The 8,343-nt window shown below is 46.0% G+C and overlaps 1 pseudogene; it reads right to left on the bottom strand.

The window, feature by feature from the left end:
* The window catches only part of LOC149326548 (uncharacterized), a 4,288-nt pseudogene extending 2,072 nt beyond the window's left edge, over window positions 1–2,216 (bottom strand).
* Window positions 2,217–8,343: the final 6,127 nt, after the last annotated feature.

Below are 8,343 nucleotides of genomic sequence, written 5' to 3'. Positions count from 1 at the left end.
AAGCTCTGTCAGGGTGGTCGGCTCCGGTGCTTCCAAGATTGCCCTTTTCTTGGCGTCCGTAGGGTAAATACCTTCTTCAGTTACCGTGTGACCCAAGTACGTGACCGATTTCTGAAAGAAGCGGCATTTGTTCACATTGAGAGTGATGTTATATTCGCTCAAGCGCTGCAAGACACGCTCCAGTGTCTTCTGGCAGTCTGCCGTGTCATGTCCAGTCACGATCACGTCATCGATGTAACATCCCACGTGCGGGATGCTATGAAGCACCTCGTCCATCATTGACTGGAATATTGCCGGCGCACTGGCCACACCGTAAGGTAGGCGTTGGAATTCAAACAACCCGAGACTAGTGTTTACAGTCAAAAAAGGTCGGGACTCGGGAGTAAGTGGCAATTGCTGGTATGCCGACGAAAGGTCTAGCACACAAAACACCTTCCCTCCTGCTAAAGCAGTGTACAAATCCTCCGGTCTGGGTAGCGGGTAATGATCTGTTTTCAGTGAGGGATTTACGGTTGTCTTGTAATCCCCACATAACCTGATACTGCCGTCTTCTTTTAAAACCGTGACTAGTGGCGTAGCCCAGTCGCTGCGCATCACTGGCTGCAGCATGCCTGTTTCGATTTGCTCCAACAGTTTCTGCTCGACCTTTTCTTGCAGTGCAAACGGTACAGGCCTGGCGCGGCAAAAAACAGGAACAGTGCCCGGTTGCATAACAACCTTTGCTTGGAATTTCTGTATTGTTCCTAATCTGCCTGAGAATACGGACGGGTACTTCTGCTTTAGAACCGCCACTCTGTCCTCGAGTGTCACCTGCCCAATTTCCAACCAGTCAAGTTTCAGACGTTCTAGCCAATTCCGTCCAAGCAGTGCTGGTAACCGCCTTCCGTTGTCCCTTACAACAATGACAGGTAGCGTCATGCTCTGATCTTTGTATCGAACAGCCACGTCACACTGTCCTTTCAGTTGTAACTGCTCCCCAGTATACGTGCGAAGAGACATTTTGCACGGCTCACATTTTACGTGCGAAAAGTGAGACTGGTACACTTGTTCTAGAACAATTGTGACGGCTGCTCCCGTGTCAATTTGCATATTCAGCGTGCGCCCCTCAATGTTAACGCCCACTTCATAACACGATTGGTTTGAGTTAACCAATTGATACAGTTCATTCTCAGAGTCTTCCTCGGAACATTCGAGGGCATGCGTCCGTTTCGATTTCGCCCTAGCAGCCGGACACATATTTCTCAAGTGACCCACTTTGGAACACTCGCGACAAACAGAGTTTTTGTACCAACAAACTTCCGACGAGTGTCCCCTCCCGCATCTTTCACATTTCTCGCTCTTGCTGCCTTGACCCTTCTGGGGTTTGGCTTGCCTCCAGTCTTGACGCGGTCGGCCTTTCATGACGTGCACCGATGCCGTTTGCTCTCTTGAGCGCATTTGCGCACTGTCTCGCACTGCTAGTTCCCTGTCCAGGGCGATTTTGCATGCGCTCTTAAACGTCAAGTCTCGTTCCGCGAACAGAGTACGCTGAGTCTCTTCATCCCGTATGCCGGCAACCAGCCTGTCTCGAAGGGCATCTTCCAAGAATTCGCCGTAATCTCACTTCCTGGCCAAGTGTTTAAGTTCTACAATGAACACTTCGACGCTTTCCCCCTCTTGTTGCATGCGTCTGTTAAACTTGCATCGCTCTGCTATGACGGAGCTTCTGGGGCTGTAGTGCTCTTTCAGGAGACCCTTAACTTCTTCATACGACTTTTCTCCCGGTGATTTCGGCACCGTCATACTTCTTAGTACTTCATAAGCCTCCGGGCCTATCACTGTCAAGAAGACGGAGAGGCGCTTCTCATTGGCTATGCCATTTGCCGTTAAAAAGTGCTCAAACCGTTCCAAGTACGACTCGAAGTTTTGCGTTTTAGGGTCGAAGTCCGATATCTTCCCCACTGATGGCATCTTGAAAGATGTACAGAAGTTCGCTACTCATCTGTTTCCTCCGAAGAGCTGTCCCGCTCGGACTGCTGTTGGCTGTGGGACCGGTGGCCGCTTGAGCGATGCTGTCCTGCGAGGAGCACAAACGTAGCTGACGGCGTCCGTGAGCGTCTGTAGGCGGTAGTCGTACCCCAAGAGCACGTACTTTCCCCGCGAACGCTCGCTGGACGAGGGTCCTGCTCGCCTGCTGCTCGATCGGCCGTTGCCTACGTAGGCGCGTAGACCGCCTCGTCGCCAATTGTTAAAACAGATGCTTGGGCAAGTTGGTAACTCATTTTCACCGGAACAGCGCGCACTAAGACACGTACAAGAAGGGAGACACGACACACACGAGCGCTGACTTTCAACTGGTGTTTATTGTTTGGAACGAGGCATATATACACAGTTCCAACAACACAAGGAAAACAACCATCCATTCATAGATTCATAGTCAATTCATGCATGTCACACTGAACAAGGACGATACCAACATTATCATTTTACCTTCTCTAAAAATGCCAATTCTTTTGAACTGATCGATAAAGAGGGGCTACTGACGCATGCGTCTTTAGACCAGGCGATGTGCGCTGCTTCGATTATTTCGCGTGTTAATTGGTCACTGTGTTTACTTAAAATTCGTGTGCTAGTGAAGTCAGGGTGGCAAGTTTTGTTTTCACAGTCTCTACAATGAATCCCGAGATGCCCTTTTACTGTGTTATGTACGTTATTATTGTGCTCCTTCAGGCGTTCATTGAGGCATCTCCCCGTCTGACCCACATACAGCTTGCCGCATGACAAGGGAATGGCATACACTACACCTTGTTCACATGACACGAATCGATTTTCATGCTTGATGTCGCAATCTCTGGGAACGAAATCAGTATTAACCATTTTGCACATCTTCCCAAGCTTATCTGGAGCCGAAAATATAACCTTAACTCGTGCTCTACTCGCCATCTTTTTTAGTCTGTGGGAGAAATGATGAATGTAAGGTACAACAGTAAATTTTTCTTTTTCCTTCCGCGTCTCTGAATCTGCCTGCTTCTCTTTTCCACTTTTGCTCAAGCTACTGAGAATAGATTCGGACACTGATACTAGTAGCTGCTTGGGATAACCAGCCTTAACGAGCCGATCGGTTTGGAGAAGGAAACTATCTTGCATGGAGTGCATGCAGGATTTGTTAAGCGCGTTGTGATAGCTTGACTTCACCACGGCACGTTTCACCAGCTTAGAATGAGATGACGTGAAAGAAAGCAATGGCTTTCTGCTTCGTGGCTGGTAAGACCAACACATGTGATGGTGCATTAATCTGAGTTTGAGGTCTAAAAATTGGATGACATTGTTTTCTGGCACTTCAGTAGTTATTATGAGGGGATGAAGGCACTCAACAAAGTTAGCTTTGATCTGCGTAAAGACTGCGTCAAATTCTTCCACATTAGAGTCTATAAGAACGAGAAAATCATCTACATATCGAAAACATTGTACAACCTTTGACCCTTTCAATTTTTATTGAAGCATTCTACCCTTTTGTGCTAACAACAAGTCACTAAGCACGGGAGCTATGCATGACCCGATGCAAACTCCTCGTTTTTGCAGGTAAAACTCACCATCCCAGGAAATGAAGGTAGAAGTTAAATACACTTGAAGTAGTTCTAAAAAGCCTTCGGCGGATATGCCGTTCTTGTTTTGGAATTCAATTACTCCTTGCTGGTCAATACATTCTTCTAAGCACGCGAAGAGCTCGTCATGTGGTAGTGAATAATATAGGTCCTTGACGTCAAAAGAGCAGGCCATCAGTCCCTTGTTCTGGTTAGTTTCTAAAAACTGGATTACATCCTGCGAATTTTTTACCTGGAAAGGATCGTCCAACGTGAGCGAATTTAAGATCTTCTTTAGAAAAACGGCTACATTTTTCTGCCATGTGCCTCTCTCAGATACGATCACACGAAACGGACACTCTGGTTTGTGGGTTTTTGCGCTAAAAAACACTTGTAAACTAAGGCCTTCACTTTTATCGGCTCTTTTCGTTAACAGATCAAGATTAAGTTTTTTGCACACTCTCTTGGCCTTAGCTTTAATTCTTTTCAGATTAAGGTTCTTGGCCACAGAAAACGAAGACAGAATAGCTTCTTTACCTTTCTTGACGTACAAATGGGAGGGTACAAATGGGAGGAAGGGGGATTCCTAGTGCTACCCTCCCATTTGTACGTCAAGAAGGGTAAAGAAGCTATTCTGTCTTCGTTTTCTGTGGCCAAGAACCTTAATCTGAAAAGAATTAAAGCTAAGGCCGAGAGAGTGTGCAAAAAACTTAATCTTGATCTGTTCACGAAAAGAGCCGATAAAAGTGAAGGCCTTAGTTTACAAGTGTTTTTTAGCGCAAAAACCCACAAACCAGAGTGTCCGTTTCGTGTGATCGTATCTGAGAGAGGCACATGGCAGAAAAATGTAGCCGTTTTTCTAAAGAAGATCTTAAATTCGCTCACGTTGGACGATCCTTTCCAGGTAAAAAATTCGCAGGATGTAATCCAGTTTTTAGAAACTAACAAGAACAAGGGACTGATGGCCTGCTCTTTTGACGTCAAGGACCTATATTATTCACTACCACATGACGAGCTCTTCGCGTGCTTAGAAGAATGTATTGACCAGCAAGGAGTAATTGAATTCCAAAACAAGAACGGCATATCCGCCGAAGGCTTTTTAGAACTACTTCAAGTGTATTTAACTTCTACCTTCATTTCCTGGGATGGTGAGTTTTACCTGCAAAAACGAGGAGTTTGCATCGGGTCATGCATAGCTCCCGTGCTTAGTGACTTGTTGTTAGCACAAAAGGGTAGAATGCTTCAAGAAAAATTGAAAGGGTCAAAGGTTGTACAATGTTTTCGATATGTAGATGATTTTCTCGTTCTTATAGACTCTAATGTGGAAGAATTTGACGCAGTCTTTACGCAGATCAAAGCTAACTTTGTTGAGTGCCTTCATCCCCTCATACTAACTACTGAAGTGCCAGAAAACAATGTCATCCAATTTTTAGACCTCAAACTCAGATTAATGCACCATCACATGTGTTGGTCTTACCAGCCACGAAGCAGAAAGCCATTGCTTTCTTTCACGTCATCTCATTCTAAGCTGGTGAAACGTGCCGTGGTGAAGTCAAGCTATCACAACGCGCTTAACAAATCCTGCATGCACTCCATGCAAGATAGTTTCCTTCTCCAAACCGATCGGCTCGTTAAGGCTGGTTATCCCAAGCAGCTACTAGTATCAGTGTCCGAATCTATTCTCAGTAACTTGAGCAAAAGTGCAAAAGGGAAGCAGGCAGATTCAGAGACGCGGAAGGAAAAAGAAAAATTTACTGTTGTACCTTACATTCATCATTTCTCCCACAGACTAAAAAAGATAGCGAATAGAACACGAGTTAAGGTTATATTTTCGGCTCCAGATAAGCTTGGGAAGATGTGCAAAATGGTTAATACTGATTTCGTTCCCAGAGATTGCGACATCAAGCATGAAAATCGATTCGTGTCATGTGAACAAGGTGTAGTGTATGCCATTCCCTTGTCATGCGGCAAGCTGTATGTGGGTCAGACGGGGAGATGCCTCAATGAACGCCTGAAGGAGCACAATAATAACGTGCATAACACAGTAAAAGGGCATCTCGGGATTCATTGTAGAGACTGTGAAAACAAAACTTGCCACCCTGACTTCACTAGCACACGAATTTTAAGTAAACACAGTGACCAATTAACACGCGAAATAATCGAAGCAGCGCACATCGCCTGGTCTAAAGACGCATGCGTCAGTAGCCCCTCTTTATCGATCAGTTCAAAAGAATTGGCATTTTTAGGGAAGGTAAAATGATAATGTTGTTATCGTCCTTGTTCAGTGTGACATGCATGAATTGACTATGAATCTATGAATGGATGGTTGTTTTCCTTGTGTTGTTGGAACTGTGTATATATGCCACGTTCCAAACAATAAACACCAGTTGAAAGTCAGCGCTCGTGTGTGTCGTGTCTCCCTTTTTGTCCGTGTCTTAGTGCGCGCTGTTCCGGTGAAAACGCCAATTGTTATAACGTCAAGACCAAGGCATGCCAGGGAAATGGGATCGCTTTATTCCAAGCAGGCGTACATATATACTGATAGGTGACGTCACACGGTTCACGCTCAGCGATGGTCGCGCCAGATACACATGTGGGCGTGTCGGCCGACTTGCTGCGTTATCACAGAAGCCACAGTTTTGAAGGCTTCACCGGAGCCGAAAAAACAATCGGCACCCTAATCCTGTTCGCAATCTTCTTCTTGTTATGCGACACTTCGCGTAGGTAGGGGGCAACTTCCGGTCGCAGGTTCCTGTTCCACTTCTCTTTCTTGGAGTTCGCTGTGCGTGCCTTCAATTTTCCAGACAAGCTTCTGCAACAGAAGTCACGACCGACAAGGGGCAGCCCGCTGACAAAATTCTACCCAATTAGTTCTCAAACCTAGACTGCATTTCATGGACGCACGATTTCTCATGCGCCGAATCGAGACACAAACTAACTATGCCTCTTTTTGTCACCTTCGAATGAGTAGAGTCGTAAGGCTACTCCTGAACACGAAGGGCGTACATCCAACAAGCATGATCTCTGCCCAACTACACCCGAATATCTAAAACTGAAGTTCGTCGTTATCCGGTGTTTCATAAGTGAATGTTGGTGTCTTTCAATGCTTTCTCAAAGCATCTAGAATCTTGTTAGCAAAGCGCAGTAGTGTAAAGGGCTCTGCCTGTCCAAAAAAGTCAATAAATCATCAACATATCTGTTCACTTTGATGTCCTCGTCCGATTTAAAAGCTGTGCTTAAAACGTGTTCAATGGTGGCTAAAAAAATGTCGCTTAATATGGGTGCGGCGCAAGATCCAATGAAAATTCCTTTCGTCTGTAAAGAGAGGTGATTGTTAAAATCGATAAAAGTACCTTGAGGGTAGAACTCTAAAAGAGTCAGAAAATTGTCAACAAACATGCGAGCCGAATTTTGGAAAGGGACAACACCACTCTTGTCAATAGATCATTGTCTCAAAGAAGCGAGTAACGCTTGGTGAGGCATAGAATAAAACAGATCCTCTACATCAGCAGAGAATGAAAATCCAATGTTGTGGTCGGATTTAAGAAATTTAACTACGTCTCTAGAATTTTGGACAACGAATGGATCTTGAACAATAGTAAGGTGTTTCAAAAAATTTTTCAGAAACTGGCTAACATGTAGCTGCCAAGAGACTTTTTCACTTACAATAGTGCGACAAGGGGACCGGGGTTTGTGTGTCGTAGTGCTAAAGAAAACATTCAAAGTATCTATTGAAAAATCCGGTATCGCGGCAAACCGGATTTTACCGGAACATATCGGTTTCATACCGGTCCGGTATCACTCTCAAACCGGCGAGACCCGTCCGGTTTGATGGCTATACCGGTTCATACCGGTCCGGTATCGATCCCAAACCGGACAGACCGCTCCGGTACGGAGCTCATACCGGATAGCCCATTCCCGGTTCGAAGCTCAAACCGGACAGACCAGTCCGGTACGGAGCTCAAACCGGATAGACAGTCCGGTACGGAGCTCAAACCGGACATACCAGCCTGTATTCAGAGCGATATGTGCTGTGGTTTTGGTGCTTGGTCTGCAGATTGACTGTTGAACGCCAGCAGATGTTTTTTAGGGGAAGGGGGGGGGGGGGGTCAGCGTGCGCATAAGTGTGATAATCAACACATACACGGTTTTGTTGAAAGGGCTAGGAAAAAGAAAAGGGCTAAGCGTGAGCTTCTCAGTGGCAAAACATGCAGTTTGTGCATGAAAGGCGGGGGCTGCATGAAGGGGTTTTGCGGGCAACCGCCATATTGGCTTCCCGTGCAGCACCCTGACAAAGCCAGGGCGGCTGTGTGCGGGCAAACGGCTAGTATACATCCGCCAGCAGCCTTCGTAAGTCCTGCGCAGATTACTCTGGATTTCACAGTGCAGAACCTCACGACTGGCTGATAAACATGGCGAGCCTCCGGTGACTGCGCCAGAGGCTCCAAAAAGTTTGTTACTGTCGCGTTCATTGCAGCAGCTGTTCGCTAGCGGCAGTCTGTAGCGACGCATCGATGAAGAAAGAAAATTCTTGGTTTTCGTGCAGGAATTCTTTGCACTTCTCCGTCAAGTGATTGCCCATTGGTAACGCAACTTGTCCAAGCGCCATCGCGAGCGGCCCCACCCTTCACTCTATCATTAAGAGATACTAATCACAAATCGCCGAGAACATTTGTATCGACGAACAAGAAAAGGTTAGCTAGTGAAAAGGTACAGTGCTAAAGAGAACAAAATAAAAACAAACTCCCGTAGAAACGTTACACGAGTAGCCTGTCTTTGC

This window comes from Amblyomma mixtum, chromosome 10 (genome assembly GCF_055824585.1).
Source record: "Amblyomma mixtum isolate Tamu chromosome 10, ASM5582458v1, whole genome shotgun sequence".
In the NCBI taxonomy this organism is placed as follows: domain Eukaryota; kingdom Metazoa; phylum Arthropoda; class Arachnida; order Ixodida; family Ixodidae; genus Amblyomma; species Amblyomma mixtum.
The sequence above is the reverse complement of the archived record's forward strand: the minus strand, read 5'-3'. Positions and strand labels throughout refer to the sequence as shown.